The 20,735-nt window shown below is 42.9% G+C and overlaps 1 non-coding gene across 1 annotated transcript; it reads left to right on the forward strand.

Moving 5' to 3' along the window:
* The first annotated feature begins 462 nt into the window (after positions 1 to 462).
* On the forward strand, positions 463 to 535 carry TRNAG-UCC (transfer RNA glycine (anticodon UCC)). Its single transcript has one exon. It is a non-coding gene; the product is annotated as a tRNA-Gly (tRNA).
* The last annotated feature ends 20,200 nt before the right edge of the window (positions 536 to 20,735 follow it).

The following is a 20,735-nucleotide window of genomic DNA, read 5'->3' on the forward strand; positions in this document are numbered from 1 at the left end:
AAAATAAGCATATATTTATATTCATATGAAAAACTGTGTACCTGCTCAGAAAAAGATATAGAAGGACTCATACAAATATTGTTAAGCAGGGTAAGTCCTGAGAAGTGGGAATGAAAATGAATGACGGGGTGACGAGATGTTCACATTTTACTACGTGTACATTTGTATTAAAAATTATTTTTTCAACAAGCATGTACTTTTCCTCGTTTTTAAAGAACCAATTCAGGGACTTCTCTTGTGGTCCAGTGGCTAAGACTCTGTGCTCCCAATGCAGGGTCCCCGGTTCAATCCCTGGTCAGGGAACTAGATCCCACATGCCGCAACAAAGATCCCACATGCGGCAACGAAGATCTCATGTGCCACAACTAAGACCTGGCACAGCCAAATAAATAAATAAATAAACAGGAAAAAGAACCAATTCAAAACCCAAAAGCACCTATCTTAAAAGCAGGTAATAGGAATTCCCTGGTGGTCCAGTGGTTAGGACTCTGCACTTCCACTGCAGGGGGCACAGGTTCGATCCCTGGTTGGGGAAATAAGATCCCACAAGCCATGCGGCACAGCCAAAAAAAAAAGAAAAAAAGTAGGCAATCATTTGGAAAAGACAATTTGAGAAAAGAAATAGAAAACAGAAATCTTTTTTCTTCTTACTGTTGCTTCTAATTGTAATTTCTTTGTAACCCACTAGTAGTTCCTTCAGGTATCTGAGTCTCTTTAACTGTCTTCCTTTTTAGAGAAAGAAAATAACAGAAAAAAACTTAAGAAATAAATACATCCTTTTATTAGAATTTGCCGAAGAAGTATTTGGAATTTTTGCTTTTGTTGTTATGGATGTTGCTTTAAAATAGGCTTTATTTTTCTGCTGAAACCTGATTTTGCATTGTAAGCAAATATCCTTACTTTTCTAGACAAAATTATCCCCCATCTAAAAAGTTCTGGAAGAAATATATTCATTAAAAATTTCAAAATGATTGCAAGTCTCCTTGATATCATAGTAGTAATGATCCCTCCGTTATTTTTTTCTACAATTCTCTTCAGCAGATTCTGTTTTCTCAAATAATGCATAGCTCAGCATCACATCTTTGTTACTGTTAATATTTGCTTTTGAAAAAGCAGTGTATACTGGTTTTAAAAGATGAGGATTCTTCCACTTTTCTTGCCATTCTAACAAATACTTATTTAAAAACTAGGTGATGCAGCTAGGAAATGAAATTATTGAAAAAAATGTAATTTCTTTATTTCATTTTCTTCAATATCATTCTAATGTTATTATTCAATTTCCAGTAGGCTTATGGAAAAGCCTTTGCAAGAGATGATTCCTTTTTGATTTATACTTACTGAAAGGCTAAAAAAGTTTTCACAAATGATTGGGTCTGAGAAAATTATATTTGATTCATAACATATGTATTAATATGAATTATTAAGATATGTTTTCGGCAAATATAGGAAGTTTCATCATCAGTTACTGACAGGTCGAGACAGATCAGTTGATGTTATTTGAATACTTGACAGAAAAGAAAACCTGATGCTATTCCGATGAGTAAAACAAGAACTAAGATCATGTTGAGAGGTCATTGAGGATATTTCGAAACCATTCACACGTCACTAGTAAAGAGTACAAAGATGGTTTAAATGACCTTATGTACATATGTGGTAGTACCTTGATTTGTGTAATGCTTCTTGTGTAACCTTCTGCCAGTTCTCATTATTCTTTAACCCTATCATCATCATCAACTTTATTTAAAAAGAATTTATTAGTCACCTAAGTATGCATGACAATATGCACAGTTGGTACCCAGAGAAGTGCATATACAGCAACGCAAATCGTGGCTATTGGTAAAACATTTGACAGTGGGCCTTCCGTGCATTAAGTAGCATAAACATGGCTACTCTTTGAGTTTACAGATAAAAGGTGAGATCCTATTGATTCTGTGTTACTTCAGTGGATTGAAGGCTGACTGACTGGTTCTTAGGCCTTCTGAATCCCTTGCGAGAGCAAAAGCCCAGAACCTGGCCCAGGGGAGCCGCTCAAGAAATGCTGCGTTACAAGGTGACCTTCCGGTAAATGCAGATGAAAGCAGCAGGGAGACAAAAGTGTCAAAGGGATAAATTTAATGTTGGGGCCACCTGCTACGACAGCCAGTTGAGTACTCGTTTTTTTTAGAAAGAAACAAAATAAAAACATATTCTTTTGTGTAACTAACATGGCTTTGGATTTTGAAAAAGCAGAATAGTTAGATTTTCATTTGAAAATCTTTTAAAATACTGTGGGATAGAAGTATCATTTCTTTTTGTATCATGAAGCTGAGACATACTGAAAAATAGAATTCCCAGGAAGATAATGAAATTTCAACATTAGGAAATCCAGTCATGCAATTCACATATTAATCAATTGAAGGAGAATAATCGAATGATGACCTCATTAGATGCTGAAAAGACACTTGATAGAATTCAATATGCATTCCTTATTTTAAAAGAAACTTAATAATAAGCTTTGATAAAGGCAGAAATCACTGCAAATATCATAATAATGAGATATTAGGAGATGCTTATTAAAGATAGGAACAGGATAGGAATTCCACCATCATATTATTTTGGATTTTGTTCTCCAGCTACACTCAGAAGCATATTCCAAATGAATTGAAAATCCAACTATAAAAAAAAAATTCCATAAAAATAAGAGCAGAGTATAGGAGGTTTTGTTTTGATTTGTTTTATTTTTAATAATCTTGGGGCTGAACATGGCCTTCCAAATCAGTCTCAAACCTCAAAAGACATAAGTAAAAGATTGACAGATCTGTCCTCAGAAATATCTTTTTAAACTTCTATTTAGTAAATGATGATGCATCAATGAAGCTAAATGTCAAGCAGCAGAGAGAGAGGAAATGTTTTCACAGAACTACAGGAGAACCATAATATATAAAGAGCTCCTTCGAAACACAAGAAAAAGTAAATGAAAAGAAAAATGGGCAAACGTAAGGAAATTTATAGATAAAGAAATATAAATGGGCAAGAAACATATGAAAAGTTATTTAACCTCCCAAAAAAGAGTCTGGGAAATACAAATAAAAACAACAAAAATGTGTTATTTTCATTTCCCCAATCCCCCCCCCCCCAAATAAATGAAAATATACTCTCACATTCAATTGGTGGGAGTGTTCATGTTATAACCTTCTATGGAGAGCAATTTGGCAACCTCTATCAAAACAGTAATTCTCTGGGACTTCCCTGGCAGTCCAGTGGTTAACACTATGTGCTCCCAATACAGGGGGCCCGGGTTCGATCCCTGGTCAGGGAAATACATCTCACATGCCGCAACTAAGAGTTTGCATGCCTCAACTAAAGATCCCGCGTGCTGCAACTAAGACCCGGCACAGCCAAAATAAATAAATATTTTAAAAAATTAAAAAAAAACAGTAATGCTCATGCACTCTGATTCGGCAATATATGCACAGTGCACATAAATATTTATTGCAGCCTTGTTTGCATTAATGAAAACCCTAAACAGCCAAATTGGGAAATAGTCGAATACTTTATGGTACACTGATAACTCTACATCTGTGAAAGAGAGTAAGGTAGCTCTAGCTGTTCTGACATGGAAGAAATTTCTGACTCAACGTTAAGCAAGTTCCAGACAATATGTTTACTACAATCCAATACGTGTAAACAAATAAAACTCACAACACCTATGTGTGTAAATAGACACGTATACATAGAAAAAAGTCTGGAAGAACATACTGCAAACAGTTTCCCATCCCTACCTGAGGAAGTATGATGTGGTGAGTCCCACCCCTGTGGGGTTTAAGGGGAGATGAATAGAGATTTTGACTTTTTACTGTCTATACCTTTGTAATGTTAGAATTTTTTTCTTAACAGCAAATGCGTATTTGTAGTGTAAAAAATTAATTGCTAGAAGAGGGAAATGTTGTTTCTATAGTGTAGAGATGGTCGCTGTTGTTTTTCTTAAGCAGACATTAGGATGCAACCAAGGTACATGAAATTATTTAGGACTTTTTAATCCCTCAGGCTGAAAAAAATACGGTTTCCATCATAGGCAGGGGAGTTGTTTTCTCATTGATAACATATTTATTTTCCTTAAATGTCAATTAACAAAATGTGCTACTCACTTGCAAAAGCTGCCTTCAACGCTGGCTGCTGAAAAGGAAATTTGAGTATAAGCAGAACTCAATTAAAAGCAACGTTTTTCTTATTGGAAAGTAAGTATTAAAAATAAAACTCTTTAAGGCCTTGCTAGTGGTTGAAATCTGTTGTTGAGTATGATGGGCTATTGTGAATTTTCCAACACAGAGGTTGAATCTCTCTCGCCTTCCATTTTTCTCTCCTCCCTCCCTGCCTCCCTCCCTCCCTTTCTTCCTCTTTTCAATATTTCTGGCCTTGGGCAGGCCAGGAATGAAGGGCAGGGAAATTGAAGTAATGCAATGACATGGACATGGACCCGTCAGAGGCTGGTCTCACAATGTGCTGGCTATCCTTGAACTTCTAAGTACCCTTAGGTGCACAGTACCAACCTCAATCAAGTCAGCCAGCCAGGAGGTAAACAGAAGAATCTGGGACTAGGTCAGAGAGAAAGCACCTGGCTAAGGAAGAGCCCACTGGGGGTGTCCAGCTGATCAAAGGCTAAGCTTCAGAGAGTGGGGTGTGAAGTGGAGCTGGCATATGGCAACAGGAGACTGCTCAAAATGACACCTCGAATCAGGGGAGTTGCAGAAACCCCATGCTTACAGATTCCCCAGAAAGATTCTTTCCTGAGAACATTTCAAAAGAGACATTTTGAATTATTTCTCCAGAAGGCCTTTTGGCTTGTCAGAATTAGAGAGTTCTGAAACACGAAAGGAGGACATCTGTCTCTTCCCAAAGGACAGAACACTTTCCTGATTATTAGCAAGCCGGTTTATACAATACTTTTGTACAAGAGTGAAATCCTTACTTTCTTAAGGCAGGTGGTTCACAGTTTCCAATGTCGAGTTTCTTGTTCGTTCTTACGTTTCTTTGTAGGTTACAAGCTCCCAATAACAGGGAGACAGGCCATCATCTTGTGTTCCTTGGACAGTTTTGTTCTATAGCACTAGAACATTCATCTCTTTCCTAACTCAAGCTTTATAACCCTGCTGTCTCAGTGTGTCTGCTCCCCGGGCACCCTATTTCCCATCCATATAGGATTCCAGGAGTCAGTTTATTATTCTTAGCAGAATCTATTTATAATCCCACAGGGCTGGCAGAGATGTTGAAATATTGTTAGAACATTATTGAGGTATAAATCTTCCTCCCTCCATTGTCAAGTCTTCAGTACAGGTCAATCATTTGCTACTGCTCAACTGCACATTGATGGCCTTTGGTATCGATCGTAGGTCAATTAGCTGGTTTTGGCCACCCCAGCATTTTTAGTACTGTACGTGATGTTGGTTACTATTGCATCAGCTCCTAGGGGAGGAGGTGTTCTGGAATCTGAAACTACAAGGTGTTTCAAAACTCTCTCTTATCTCACCTGTGACTGCATTAAAAAAAAAAAATTGTTTGTTTTATTTCAAATGATGTCACTGTGACCTAGGGGGTCCAATGTATTTCTTTTTTCTTTCATTTTTGACTGTCATTTATTTCTCAGGTGTTCTTGTTTAAACTACTAAGAAACCCTCAAACCTCTTGACATTTCTTTTTTTAAAATTAATTAATTAATTAATTTTTAGCTGTGTTGGGTCTTCGTTGCTGCACACGGGCTTTCTCTAGTTGCGGTGAGCAGGGGCTACTCTTTGTTGCGGTGCGCGGGCTTCTCATTGTGGTGGCTTCTCTTGTTGCGGAGCTCGGGCTCTAGGCGCACGGGCTTCAGTAGTTGTGGCACGCGGGCTCAGTAGTTATGGCTCGCAGGCTCTAGAGCACAGGCTCAGTAGTTGCGGCGCACGGGCTTAGTTGCTCTGTGGCATGTGGGATCTCCCCAGACCAGGGCTCGAACCCATGTCCCCTGCATTGGCAGGTGGATTCTTAACCACTGTGCCACCAGGAAAGTCCCCTCTTGGTATTTCTAATTGTACACACATTTCTAAAGCATTGGGCTCCCACCTTTGCTCCAACTGTTATCAGTTTTGAGATCCTGAGATTCCTCCCTAAGGAATCCATGTCTCAGTAAACAAGGAAGAGAGTCTAGAAGATGAGCCTTGATTGGGCTGAAATCTCCTGTTTCGATAGAAGATGCTTCTGATGTACACAAACTTTGGAGAGAGAGAGAAAGAGAGAGAGAGAGAGAGAGAGATTGACATTTGGTATCCTCTCCCATGAAAGTGTAAGAGGCACAAGGGCTGCCCAGATGTGGGCTGCTGTGACGTGCTCTGTGATCAGATCTGCTTTCTGGATCAGAGCAGAAGGCTCTGACACATCACCTACTTCCTTCTTGGCTTCGAAAAATCACAAGTAGGGCTGAGTAAAGTTAGAACGACTCTACTTGGTGAGAATTCAGTTATACTGGGTGAGACAGATGCCAGCTTCAAAAACAAACAAATAAACAGTAAGATTCATCAGTGAGCACACATAGGTCAGAAACAGAGAGTCTAGTTACTGTACGATCCAGCGATTCCACTCCTAGGAAGATGCCCATGAGAGGTGAAAACCTATAACCGCACCAAAACTTGTACGTAGATGTTTGTGGCAGCGTTATTTATAATAGAGCCCCAAAGAGGAAATGACCCAAATATCTGTCAGCTGAGGACTGGATAAGCAAGATGCGGTCATCCACGCAATGAATATTATTCAGCAATAAAAAGCAATAAAGTACTGACGCATATGCTACAGTGTGGATGAACCTTGAACACGTTATGGTAAGTGGAAGAAGGCAGACAAAATGTCACTATTGTCTGATTCCATTTAGATGAAATGTTCCAGAAGAGGCAAATCCATAGAGAGAGAAAGCAGACCAGTGATTGCTCAGGGCCAGAGGGTTAGGGGCGAATGGGGAATGACGGCTCATGGGTTTGAGGTTTCTTTTACAAAAATGTTCTCAAATTAAATTATGGCGATGTTTCTACAACCATGTGAACTATACTCAAGAACACTTATTTCCATGCTTCAAATGGGTAAATTGTATGGTCTGTGAATTGTATCTCAACAAAGTCGTTTCTGTTTTGAAGGAAGAAACAGCCCGTTTGGAAGGAATCAGTGAAAGACAGCATTGGCATTTAGATCTGTGTGGCAATAGGGAAGCCACATGTGAACCGCATTTCCTTCCTGGCAACGTCTCCTGCCTGCCGCCCCCAAACTGATCTTCCTCAAGTCCCGTGTTTCTTGCGTCAGAACAATTACTCAGAGCTCTCAGTGATTCCCCGCTGCCAGAAGGATCCTCGGTCTCAAACCCACCTTTCCAACCCCGAGTCCTGCATGAATCCTTTGTTCCCAGTTGTCAGGTTTCCTCATCTTCTGCCAAACCCTCCCCCGCATTGCTGTTTGCTCACATCATTCTGCCAGCTTGCAATACGATTTTTCTAGCCTTCACGTTTTCTCTCCTTCGAAGATAAACTAGTACAAATCCCACCATCTTCACTGAGCACCCAGAGCACCTCAAGATTCCTTTCTCTGACTCCCATTTCTTCATTGTCTGCCTCACTTACTTTTCACAGGATATACAGTGCGTGCGCAAAGATGAAAGTGTCACATTTTCTTGTATGTATATTCCTCTCCCCTTTCCTGCTACTCACGTGCATTTATTTTGGGGGTGAGGGATGAATGGAACTGGGTTTTGAAGGATACCTGATCCCCTTCCTAACTCCCCACACAATCAAATGATAACTTCCAATACATTGAAGACCTAGGGATGACAAGAAATGAAACAGCCTTTTAAAAATATTGTTTTCCAGGGCTTCCCTGGTGGCGCAGTGCTTGAGGGTCCGCCTGCCGATGCAGGAGACGCGGGTTCGTGCCCCGTTTCGGGAAGATCCCACATGCCGCGGAGCGGCTGGGCCCGTGAGCCATGGCCACTGAGCCTGCGCGTCCGGAGCCTGTGCTCCGCAAATGGGAGAGGCCACAACAGTGAGAGGCCCGCATAACGCAAGAAAAAAAAAAAAAAAATATTGTTTTCCTATCACTTTGCTGTACACTTGAAACTAACAACATTGTAAATTAACTATGCTTCAATTAAAAAAATATTGTTTTCCTATTGTTAAAAGAAATACATTTAAGAATAGAGGATTTGAAAATAAAGAAAATAAAAATTGCCCTTAATTCGCCTGTCCAAAGGTAGCAGGAAAATGAGCATTTTCTTGTATAACATTGTATACACATACATACACATGTGTAGCAATTTTAAAACTCAGGCGAGTAGAAATGTAATTTTTTAATGATTGAATCTGACCTGCTCCGTCAGCTCTCACTTCTGCTGATGGAGGAAAAATATTGTCTTTTGGTTAAACATTCACTCAAATTTAGGGATCTCCTCGTCCTTTTCTCCTGCCTTTGGGCCATCCTTCCAGATTCTGTCCATGGCTGGATTGGTGAAAGGATGGTCTCTACAAAACACAGACTCCAGGGACTTCCCTGGTCCAGTGGTTAAGACTCTCTGCTTCCAACGCAGGGGTCGTGGGTTGATCCCTGGTTGGTGAACTAAGATCCCGCATGCATGCTGAGCGGCCAAACAAAACAAAAACACAGACTCCATCACAATGCTCCCTCCCCACCTCTCTCAGTGTAAGCCCTTCAGTGGCTCCCATTGCCCACCAAAGTCCTAAATTCCTTAGCAATCCTCTTAATACCTTCATAGTCTGGTCCCAATCTCCCTTGAATCTCACCTCTTACTGCTTTTACTCATGCATTCTGCCCTCTAGACACCAGAGTATTCACTTTTTCTTGAGTATAACGAATGCTTTCAAGCCTTTGGTTCAGTCTGCTTCCTCTGCTTGCAACTTTCATCACCAAGCAAATATCCTTTGCAATACCCAGTTTAAATGTTGTCGTCTGTGCTTAATTTTTTTTTTTTTTTTTTTTTTTGCGGTTGGCGGGCCTCTCACTGTTGTGGCCTCTCCCGTTGCGGAGCACAGGCTCCGGACGCGCAGGCTCAGCGGCCATGGCTCACGGGCCCAGCTGCTCCGCGGCATGTGGGATCTTCCCGGACCGGGGCACGGACTCGTGTCCCCTGCATCGGCAGGCGGACTCTCAACCACTGCGCCACCAGGGGAGCCCTCCTGTGCTTATTAATGGCTAGATATGGATTAGATTCAAGTCAATATAATAATCAGCTTCCTCTTTTTTTAATCTTGTCTACAATATAGTTTTATTAATTTTAATTCTAATAGTATACAACAGGATTAGTGTCTCTGACACATAAAAATATAATGCTGTGAAAACAGACATTGAGCTTTCTGTCCAGTGTAGACCCATTTTATCTCCGTATCCCAATGCACTGTCTAAGACTTTAGTAAATATAGCTGGGCTACTCTGAGTGTGTAAAGTTAATGCTTTTATACATGTGCCTTTGAGTGTTTTGTTTTCCCAGCAAGGTTGGTGTTTTTTTTGTTTGTTTGCCTGTGGCCTTGCCACACAGCTTGTGGGGATCTTAGTTCCCCAACCAGGGATTGAACCCGGGCCCTGGCAGTGAAAGCACGGAGTCCACTGGACCGCCAGGGAATCCCCATGGTTGGTGTGTTTAAATTGGTTGATTGTCATCCTTTTGGCTCTAGGGTAGGGACAATAAACACAAATGTAAAGACCGAAAATTTTTCTTTGGTCTTTTAGTTTTTCAGTTAATGCCTTTTTTTTGGAGAAAAAGCAGTGCCGGGTGGGGTGTGGAGTAATTAACAGGCTCCCTCTGGAAGCCAGGGACCTGTACTGCGCCTCTTTGGGGGCCGCAGCTGCCCCGCCCAGCGCTGCCCCCTCTCCTCTCCGGAGTCCCCCGGTGACCCGGTGACGGTCTGCAGAGATCAGCAGCCTGGGACTCAGCTGCTTCCAAACCTGCCGGATTCACTTTCATTTGCAAAGAGTTCCCTGGAAAATGACAAAGTCAAAAATGCAGAAGAGGAATTCCTCCGGGGGAGTTTCTGCGGAAGATGACTCATCCCTTTTTCCTTACAAAGTCTGAACTGTGGAGCCCTCCCCATCGTCTGACTCATGTTTAATTGTAATAGCAGAGCAGAACTCAATGGCTGTTCTTCAGAAATGTTGTTCGTGGGTTACACTTATTTTTAGGTTCTATTTAAACCACACGACCTAAGTAATGAGAAATAATTAGTTTGAAATAATAAGAAAGGTCATGATGTAATTTTTGTATTTAACTCAAGGAACGTGGCAAGAAATGAAGCTAAAATAGAAGGCTTAGTAGACCCTGGAATGTGGAATATCGAAGTTCTGGGTTTGGCCGAAAATATCCAGCCAGTGATTATTAAGTCACCAGGGGTAAAGCACTACCTCAAAAATCGATTTCCTAAATTATCCTTGGTCTCTGTTACTCTGGGTTGTAGGTGAATAAATCCCTCAACTAATGAATGACGGGGCTAGAAGTCTGGGCTCTTGAAAAGAAATTACTGTTTTATCTAATTATAGAAGCAATGTATATACATTAGAAGAACATTTATATCTACAGAAAAGAATGGAAAAAAAATCCAAAGAAAAATGTCCTGTAATTTCATTTCTCAGAGAAAAAAATCTCTATAGACTTTTTAGGTTAATGTTTAAGTATATTTTCCTTCAGTGTTTAATATAGAAAATAATTTGTATCTAAAAATGTGCAATTTGGAGATCTAGAGAATATGCCAAATAGTCGACTTTGCATTTAAGAATTTCGCATTCAGAGTTGTGAATATTTTAGCAATCCATGGCATGTAGAAACACAATTTTGCTGACAGGTTGGTGGGTAGGAATGAGTCAACTGGCTTGTGAGTCACATAGTGGCTATTGGGTGCCTGCATCTCAATTTGGCTCTGTTGTTCTCTGCAGGTGAAGAGCAACTGTCTGCCTGTTGATTTGTTGTCAGCACTGCTTAGTGCCTCCCAATACACATTCTCCTCTTCTTCATCAGTTAGATGTATTGTCATCCAACTAAAAGAAGACAGTCCTAATTTCCTATGTGAATATGTGACTCAGTTTTGGCCAGTGAGATGTAAACAGAAGTATACACAACTCCTGAGAAGCATTGCTTTTCCATTTCTCCTGGGTGGAATATGATTGCTAGGGCTGGCACTCAGCAGCCACCTTGTACCTCGAGGATGAGCACCTCAATTTAGAGAAAGCTGATGTGAGCTAGAAAGTATGCTGGTCCCTGCCAATTTTGTGGAGCCACCAGACTGGTCTTGGGCTGCCTACCCCCAAATTTCTTTTCTATGAAAGAGCAGTACGTTTCTGTCTTAAGCCAATGTAAAAAAAAGTTTTTTTTGTTTTGTATTCAGCTAAACTTAATCCTAATGGATACAGGCTTGCATACTATCATTTACCTAATGTGCAGAGTTGTTGGCTCACCTGTGGAAATACTAGGATGAAGTGATCTCACTGTGGAGGATGGAGCCGGGAGGCATTCTGGTCTTGGTTTAATGTCTATTCATGTCTATTCCTGCCTTGTACTGTCTCCTGAGACCCAGGGCCTGTGAGCCGAGCTCATAAAAAGTGGGCCTTGCTCTGTGTTTCTGTGCTGGGTTGGGGTTGGGGTGGGCTAAGGAGTCCCTCCGGCCTCATGGGGAAGGCCAGGACTGGCCAGGGAGGAGTAGCAGGTAAGAACAACCAGAAAGGGAAGCCATCCTCCACAGAGGGGGTTTTAGGCAATTGTTGTTTAAGAATGTCCAGGGACACCCAGGATTCCCCGAGACCCTTTCAGGGAGTCATGAGGGCAAAATTATTTTCACAGTGCTACTAATATGTTCATACCTTTTCTAAAAACTTTGAGAACTGCTGTTCTAGATTTCCCTTAAAGAGAGCTTGTCTCGACCTCCCATCAGCACCTAAGAGTAGCCCCTGGAGATAGTCACTGAATCAATGAGTTATGATGGTGCTACCTTAAAGATTCTTCTGGGCTCTGTAGTCTTCACGGAAGATGGACCCAAGGACCTGAGGGCACAGGAAAGAATGCCAAGTCCAGAGAGGAGGTTTATGTCCCTGCCAACTTCATATGTTGTGTTCTGACCCTCAGTACCTCAAAGTGTGACCTCTGGGAGATCAGTGAAATTGTTTAGGTTTTGTTTTCGCAATATATTTTTTAATACGTTGAGGTATAATCGACATATAACATTATATTAGTTTCAGGTATACAACGTAATGATTTGATATTTGTATGTATTGTGATGTGATCGCCACGGTAAGTCTAATAACGTGTCACCACACATAGTTAGAAAATATTTTTTCTTGTAATCAGAGCCCTTTTCTTTTTTTGTGGTACGAGGGCCTCTCACTGTCGTGGCCTCTCCCGTTGCGGAGCACAGGCTCTGGACGTGCAGCCTCAGCGGCCATGGCTCATGGGCCCAGCCGCTCCGCGGCACGTGGGATCTTCCCAGACCGGGACATGAACCCGCATCCCCTGCATCGGCAGGCGGACTCTCAACCACTGCGCAACCAGGGAAGCCCCAGAACCCTTTTTTTAAAAAAAATTATTTAATTTTTTAATTTGGTTGTGCCGGGTCTTAGTTGTGGCAGGGAGGCTCCTTAGTTGCAGCTTGTGTGCTGTTTAGCTGTGGCATGCGAACTCTTAGTTGAGGCATGCATGTGAGATCTAGTTTCCTGACCAGGGATCGAGCCTGGGCCCGCTGCATTGGGAGCACGGAGTCTTAACCACTGTGCCACCAGGGAAGCCCCTCAGAACTCTTTTTTGAAATCATTTTTATTTTATATAGGAGTAGAGTTGATTAACAATGTTGTGTTAGTTTCACGTGTACAGCAGAGTGATCCCATTATACATACACATGTATTTATTCTTTTTCAAAATCTTTTCCCATTTAGGTTGTTGTGATCAGAACTATTAAGACTAACTGTCTTAGCAAGTTTCAGTAGGTACTGTTAACTGTAGTCACCATGCTGTACCTTACACCCCCATGACATTTGATAACTGGAAGGTATGTATTTTGTACCTTTTGACCCCCTTCACCCATGTCACTCACCTGGGAAATAGGTGACTTAGGAGATGACAGAGATGATTAAGAGGAGGTCATTAGGGTGGGCCCAAACCCAATGTGACTGGTGTCCTTGTAGAAAGAAGACATTTAGACCCAGACATGTATGGAGGAAAGACAATGTGCAGACACAGGAAGAAGGTGGCCGTTGACAAGCCAAGGAGAGAGGCCCTGAGAAGAAACCATCCCTGCTGACACCTTGATCTTGGACTTCTGGCCTCCCGTCTGTGGTACTTTTATGGCAGTCCTAGCAAACCAGTTCAGTGGGTTTTTCTAACACCCTGCAGAGGGCTGCAGAGAAGAGGAATGAAACAGGTCTGCTCATCACAGAAGCTCTGTCCACTGTCGATGGCTCCTTTACTTAGTGTGACTCTTGATTTTAAAAATTTAAGTTGTCAGTTCCCCAGAGTTTGAAAAAAGTTCTGAAAAGTTAAATGGACAGAACTTAAAGGAGTTATTTTATGTGAGAGTTAATAGGGCCCTAAGAGGAACTCTCCACGTCCCTTATTTTGCAGATGAGGTAATGGTACCAGATGTGGCTGCCCCCCCCCACCCCGCCCCGCCCCGGGCTGGGCAGGGGTAACTGACTAGAGCATTGCTTCCTAATGAGGAAGCAGAATAGAAGCCCTGCCCTTGAGTGCCTCACATCAATCTGGATGTTTCTAAGTCCTTCAGGGCCCCAAGGAGGGGTTTGGAGTGTGTCTCGGGTAGGAGCGGAGCAAGAATCCTGGATGAACTTTTTTTTCTCCATCCCCTCTCTCCGCACAGTTCCTCCAGAGTGGCAGAAGCAAACATTTCTCTTATGTCTCATCCTTTCCAGAAAGACAGTGGGTCCCAGGGCTGAATCCGGGTGATGAACGCTCCTCCCTTGCCTGGGATTCAGGGGTTCGCTGCTAAAACCATAACAGTCCTGGGCAAACTGTGATGAGGTGGGCAGCCTAGGCTTAGCTCTCTCAAGCCCCCGGGCTTTCATTCCACACACACTGAGAGGAACCCGGTGATGTGTTGAATTGAACTTGGGTTTGTGTTTTCTAAAGACAATGAAGAAATCTCTTTGGCTTAGTAGGTCTCAGGGAGGGGAACTTCCATCTCCCTAAGGGGCATTTGGAAAAGATTGGGAGCATTTTATTTATTTATTTATGGCTGCATTGGGTCTTCGTTGCTGCGCGTGGGCTTTCCCTAGTTGAGGCGAGCCGGGGTTACTCTTCGTTTTAGTGCGCGGGCTTCTCATTGCAGTGGCTTCTCTTGTTGTGGAGCATGGGCTCTAGGCGCGGGCTTCAGTAGTTGTGGCACGCAGGCTCAATAGTTGTGGCGCACAGGCTTAGTTGCTCCGTGGCATGTGGGATCTTCCTGGACCAGGGCTCAAATCCATGTCCGCTTCATTGACAGGCAGATTCTTAACCACTGAGCCACCAGGGAGGCCCCAGGAGCATTTTTTAATTGCAACCTTACCTGCAGTGTGCCATTGGCATTTAGCGAGGTGGGGAAACGCCTGTGACAGTCCCCACGATGAATCATTGTCCCACTTAAAATGCAAGTGGTGACCCATTGATAGCTGGAGCAGGATTGCCTAGACTTGTTTTTCAAGCTCAGAGTCTTGCTAAAGAGGCCAAATCCTTCTTTTCTCTTGCTCTGGGGCCTGAAGTCTCAGTGAAGTTTCCTGGGGTTGGGAAGCTTCTAGAGCATATAGTTTAAAGAAGGAAATTAGGGCTTCCCTGGTGGCGCAGTGGTTGAGAGTCCGCCTGCCGATGCAGGGGACGCGGGTTCGTGCCCCGGTCCGGGAAGATCCCACGTGCCGCGGAGTGGCTGGGCCCGTGAGCCATGGCCGCTGAGCCTGCGCGTCCGGAGCCTGTGCTCCGCAGCGGGAGAGGCCACAACAGTGAGAGGCCTGCGTGTCGCCAAAAAAAAAAAAAAGAAAGCTAAAGAAGGAAGTTACATGTAGAGGTATACTATTTGCGAAATATTACCTCCTTACAAAACAAAGCACTCAAAGTCTCCGTGATCAGTGGCTCTGGAGCATGAACAAGATATCTCCCAGAAGATACGAGTATGGGGCAGGAACAGTGGAAAATACTAAAAAGTAAGATATAGGATGAAGCAGAATGAATCTCTCAGCCAGTGAGGTCAAGGGTCATAACCAACTCCTCCATGAGGAGGGACTGGAGATTGAGTCTAGAAACTTCCCTGTAACCCTTACAGATCGTTGCGTAACTATGTACCCAGTTTCATTATAGTGCAAATCCATTTGTCATCCTCGTAAAATTCCAACTTAAAGAAAACATTCAGGTATTGTAACATAAAGCTGCTTGGACAGGGCGAGTTAGCATCAAGATTTTGAAGGTTACCAGCGGGGAGAGGGAAGAGGGGAGGGCCAAGATAGGGGCAGGGGTTTAAGAGTACAGACTATTACTTATAAAAGAAGCCACGAGGCTATGTGGTACAGCACAGGGAATATAGCTGATATTTTATAATAACTGTATATGGAGTATAAACTTTAAAAATTGTGAATCACTATATTGTACACCTGAAACTTACATGATATTGTACATCAGCTGTACCTCAATGTAAAAAACTAATTTAACATAATTTTAAAAAGGATTCTTGAGCTCAGAGTGGCAAAAATGGATGAGAATCACCCCTGATGGAATGCTGTCTTCCTGAGGCTCTTATTTTTCCCTGGTGGGGGTGCGCTCTGTAGTATAGAAACAGAAGAGCCTCAGCAACAAAGCCGGCTCAGAACAATTTCCAGTTTACACAGAGGCTCTTTTTGGCTTGTAACATAACTATTATTAATACTTACTTGATAACTTTTTGGAACATATTTATCCATGAACTCTCTAATATTTACTCAACACCTGCTGCAACCCCCTTCTATCCTGTCTTCCTTTACTACACAGGCAGGAAAGCTAAAAATATTTCCCAGACTCGCTTGTAACTGGGGTTTTAGTTTCCACCAAGCACAACCACATGGCTGGTTTTCCTGGGGCAGCTGGGTTATGTCTATTGTCAGGGCATAATTATTAAAAGTGCCCCCTGGGACTTCCCTGGTGGTCCAGTGGTTAAGACTCCGTGCTTCCACTGCAAGGGGCGCAGGTTCGATCCCTGGTCAGGGAACTAAAATCCCACATGCCACGCAGCACGACCAAAAAATTAAAAATAAATAAATAGAGTGCCCCCTTCACTCTCATGGTCCTCACTGGGACTTGAGGACTTGAGGTGGGTGGCTTTGATTGGCTGTTCTGGCAAGTCCCTGGGCAGAAGCATTAAATTTCCAGGGCAGATGTGGCAGTTTCTGATGTGTTATAGGTGTTGAGTGACAGGCAGTGGTGGCAGTGCTATTTCTGCTGTGTCAGCCCTGTTGAGTGGTTGGACATTTTCCCAGGATGCTTTGTTTCTCCTTGCGTAGCACCTAAACCCATTTCCCTGGTCTTTCTGGGAAGTCTGTCAGGTTCCTACTATATTTTATCTATTTCATCAATTCCAAGGTGCACATATTCCCACTTTTTTTGTCTTCGAAATTGGGATGCTTCTTACAATCAATGACATAGTTTAATTCCTAGTGTTATATCTTTCTTAGTGGTTTGTATAATAATAGTGTGCCTTACAAATGGTGGCATTGTAGCTTTAATGAAAACAAACACCATATCATGGGTTTTGGTCTGCTTGGGCTGCCATAATGAGATACCATAGGCTGGGTGGCCTAAATAACAGTAGTTTATTTCTCACAGTTCTGGATTCTGGAAATCCAGTCTCTTTTTACAAAGGACACTAATCCTATGGGATCAGGACCCCACCCTTAGGACCTCATTTACCCTTAATTACTTCCATAGAAGCCCCTTCTCCTAATATAGCCATGCTGGTGGGTTAGGGCTTCAACACATGAATTTTGAGGGGACACAACCATTCAGTCTGTAACACTGCCTTAATCAGTTAAAGTAGATTATGTTGTTTGTAACTGAGAACCCTGAACCATATAGAATGCAAACAAAAAACGAACCTAAGATAAGAGAGCTGGAATTAATGTAATTGAGTCCTAGGTCACTTTTTTCCTTTTTAAAATTCTACCTGGTTTTCTTAAAAAAAAAAAAAAAAAGTTGTGTGAAGTTCTCTGCTTTCTAGCAGAGAATAAGGGGTATTTTGCAATGCCCGACAGTTTCTCTTTTTCTTTTTTCTGGCCATGGGGTGGCAAGTGGGATCTTAGTTCCCTGAGGAGAGATCGAACCCTTGCCCCCTGCAGTGGAAGGGTGGAGTCTTAACCACTGGACCGCCCGGGAAGTCCCCGGACAGTTTCTTAAAAACCTGTATTTCTTGTCTCCTTCCGGAATGCCCTAAGCTTTTCTCTGTCACTTACCTTCTATCACTTTATTACATTTGAATTTCTCACCACTCCTTCCTTTTTAAATCATAAAAGAAACTCTTACGATACCTAATTGTTATGTAGCATTGTGGGTTTTAAAAAATAATTAATTAATTAATTAATTAATTAATTAATTTTTGGCTGCATTGGGTCTGTTGCTGCGCACGGGCTTTCTCTAGTTGTGGCGAGCGGGGGCTACTCTTCGTTGCTGTGCGCGGACTTCTCGTTGAGGTGGCTTCTCTTGTTGCAGAGCATGGGCTCTAGGCGTGCGGGCCTCAGTAGTTGTGGCTCGTCGGCTCTAGAGCGCAGTCTCAGTAGTTGTGGCGCACAGGCTTAGTTTGTCCGCGGCATGTAGGATCTTCCTGGACCAGGGATCAAACCCAAGTCCCCTGCACTGGCAGGAGGATTCTTAACCTGGTGCGCCACCAGGCAAGTCCCGCATTGTGGGGTTTTTAAAAAAAATTGTCTTCCCACAACATGGTCGAGGACCAAGCAGATGTATGTAAATCCAGTCATTCTGCAATGTCACTATCATCACCACCATTATCATCATCAACATTATCACCAAAAGTACGTAAGTGTGCCTGTGATTACTGTGGTGTCATCAGGTCCTACTGTTCTTTTCTCTGCCATGTCTCTTTTTTTTTTTTTTTTTTTTTTTTGCGGTACGTGGGCCTCTCACTACTGTGGCCTCTTCCGTTGCGGGGCACAGGCTCTGGACGCACAGGCTTAGAGGCCATGGTCACGGGCCCAGCCGCTCCGCGGCACGTGGGATCTTCCCGGACCGGGGCACGAACCCGTGTGCCCTGCATCAGCAGGTGGACTCTCAACCACTGCGCCACCAGGGAAGCCCTGGCATGTCTCTTGAATTGGATTCTTTCCATCCACACTGGCACTGTCCTGGCTGGGGTCTCGCAGTCTCTTGTCTGGATAATTGCAGCATTCTCCCTTCATCTAGCCTTGTCCTTGTCATCCCAGCCTGCTCTCCTTACAGTGATTGGCCGGTTTCTCAGGCATCTTAGGAGCCTTGGGTCTTGGGAGTTGTGGCTGAGCAGAGCAGGACTGAGGTGCTTCTGGGAAGAGGTGCGTATTAGACATTTTCCCTAACCAGGCATTCATTTATATTCATTTTTTTGCTCAAGGGCTGGAAAAATTCCCACAAGAAAAAAACCCCCCAAAACAAAAAACTGAACCTTGTCCATCCTTGTCAGGAGGTTCTGACATAAACCAGATTGTAGGAAATGTACTAGTGCATGTGGACGCACACGCACGCGTGCGCACACACACACACACACACACACACACACACACACACACTGATTTGGAATTCATGATAGGAAATCTGGTACAGTGAGCCAACCTGAGATCAAGGACTAAGCATTTGTTGGGGATAATGGTTCCACCTGCAAGCTTTACCTGACTACATGTGTGAGTCCTGGGAGAAAGAGCCGACTGTATTATTTAGGGTAAAACTAGACCATTGTAATAAAGAGACTCACAATAATCACATAGCTTAAAGAAGACAGAAGTTACTTTCTTCATTAGCCACAGTCCAATGTGAGCTCTGCTCCGTGAACTCATTCAGGGACTCAGGTACCCAGTTTTCTCTTCTATCTCCTAAATCCTGGGTTCTGATTACATGGTTGGAACTCTGTCACAATTGGTCAATATTCTAGTTTGAGTGGAGGGAGCACGTGTATAATATTCTCAGGCCTGGGCCTGGAAGTGGCATGTATCATTTATGCCCGTGTTCCATTGGTGAGAAGTCATATGGCCTCATCTACCTACAAGGGAGGCTGGCAAATGTAATCCCTAGCTAGGTGGCTACACGCCCATCTATAACTCCATAATTATGGCAGATGGAGAGAATGGACTTTGGGGGACAATTCTGATGCAATATGTACAGTTATAATGCCTTGGGATATGGATGATTTTGCCATTGGACAACCTTGCAATGTGCTCTCTGTGTCTCTTCGAAGGGGACTTCCTAGTTCTAGCATCCAGGACTGAGGTGGTGGTAGTTTCAATGGTCATGGAGTCCTCCCTTGAAGGATATGTGTGGGCTCCTTCACCACCAGCCATGGTGGTAGTAAGTTGCCACCAGGATTGATTGAAAAACTCATGTAAGCAACCCTGGAGGGTCTTTGGAAATATACAGGAAGAGGAACCCTGGGAAAAGACTGGACTTCCTGTTACTCGAGCAGTGAATGCTCAGAGTATTAAGACCTGGGATAATTATTCAAATATGGCCTCACTTATATTCTTAGGCAAATGAAGCCTGGGCATTCCATTCACAGACTTATATTATTATTGTTATTGTGCATAAGAAAAACCTTTCTGTCTCCTCTTGCTGCCAGGATAAAGTGCAAACTCTTTAAAATAATATTCAAGGCTTCTCACCTTCTCAAGGCTGACTGTGGCCAACCCTTCACATCTAATCTTTGCTCGCCACCCTCCGTGCCCTGGCTGCACTGTGTTAATTATGCTCCTTCCGATGTGACAGGTGTTTTCATGCCTCTATGCCTTTGCTCTTATTGTTTCAGTTGCGTAGAATGCCCTTCCTGTACTGGACTAATCTTACTCGTCCTTCAAGTCTCACAGCAACTAATAATAATGATGATAGCCAATAATTAAGCACTTGTAGTATGCCTGGCACCGTTCTAAGAACTTTACAAGGTTTATCTCTTTTTTTTTTTTTTTTTTTGGGGAAAACACAAGTTCTACTCAGCAAATTTTAATTATACAACGGCAGGCACAAAAGCGGGGGCACCAAACGGGCAATTGATTTAATCAAGCTTTTAAAAAATTAATGATTTCAAAGTTTTGTGTTTTATTAGGAAAGCCTCTGTCACAATAAGAATGTCTAAGTATCTTTGTATCGTTTCTTCTAGTATTTTTATCATTTTGGTGTTTCTGTATTTGATCTGTATGTAATTTTCTCTTATACAAGGAATGAGTTATGGATCAACCTTTATTTTTTTCTTTTTATTTATTTATATATTTTTTGCAGTACGCGGGCCTCTCACCGGAGCACAGGCTCCGGACGCGCAGGCCCAGCGGCCATGGCTTACGGGACCAGCCGCTCCGCGGCATGTGGGATCCTCCCGGACTGGGGCACGAACCCGTGTCCCCTGCATCGGCAGGCGGACTCTCAACCACTGCACCACCAGGGAAACCCAAGGTTTATCTCTTTTAATTTTCACAACAGATATGAGCTAGTTACTCTTATTATCCCCATTTTTACCATTGAAGAAAGAAGGGCATAAGGAAATCACTTAGGGGACTTCCCTGGCGGT

The sequence above is a fragment of the Lipotes vexillifer genome, unplaced genomic scaffold, assembly GCF_000442215.2.
Source record: "Lipotes vexillifer unplaced genomic scaffold, Lipotes_vexillifer_v1.1 scaffold63, whole genome shotgun sequence".
NCBI classification, from domain to species: Eukaryota; Metazoa; Chordata; class Mammalia; order Artiodactyla; family Lipotidae; genus Lipotes; species Lipotes vexillifer.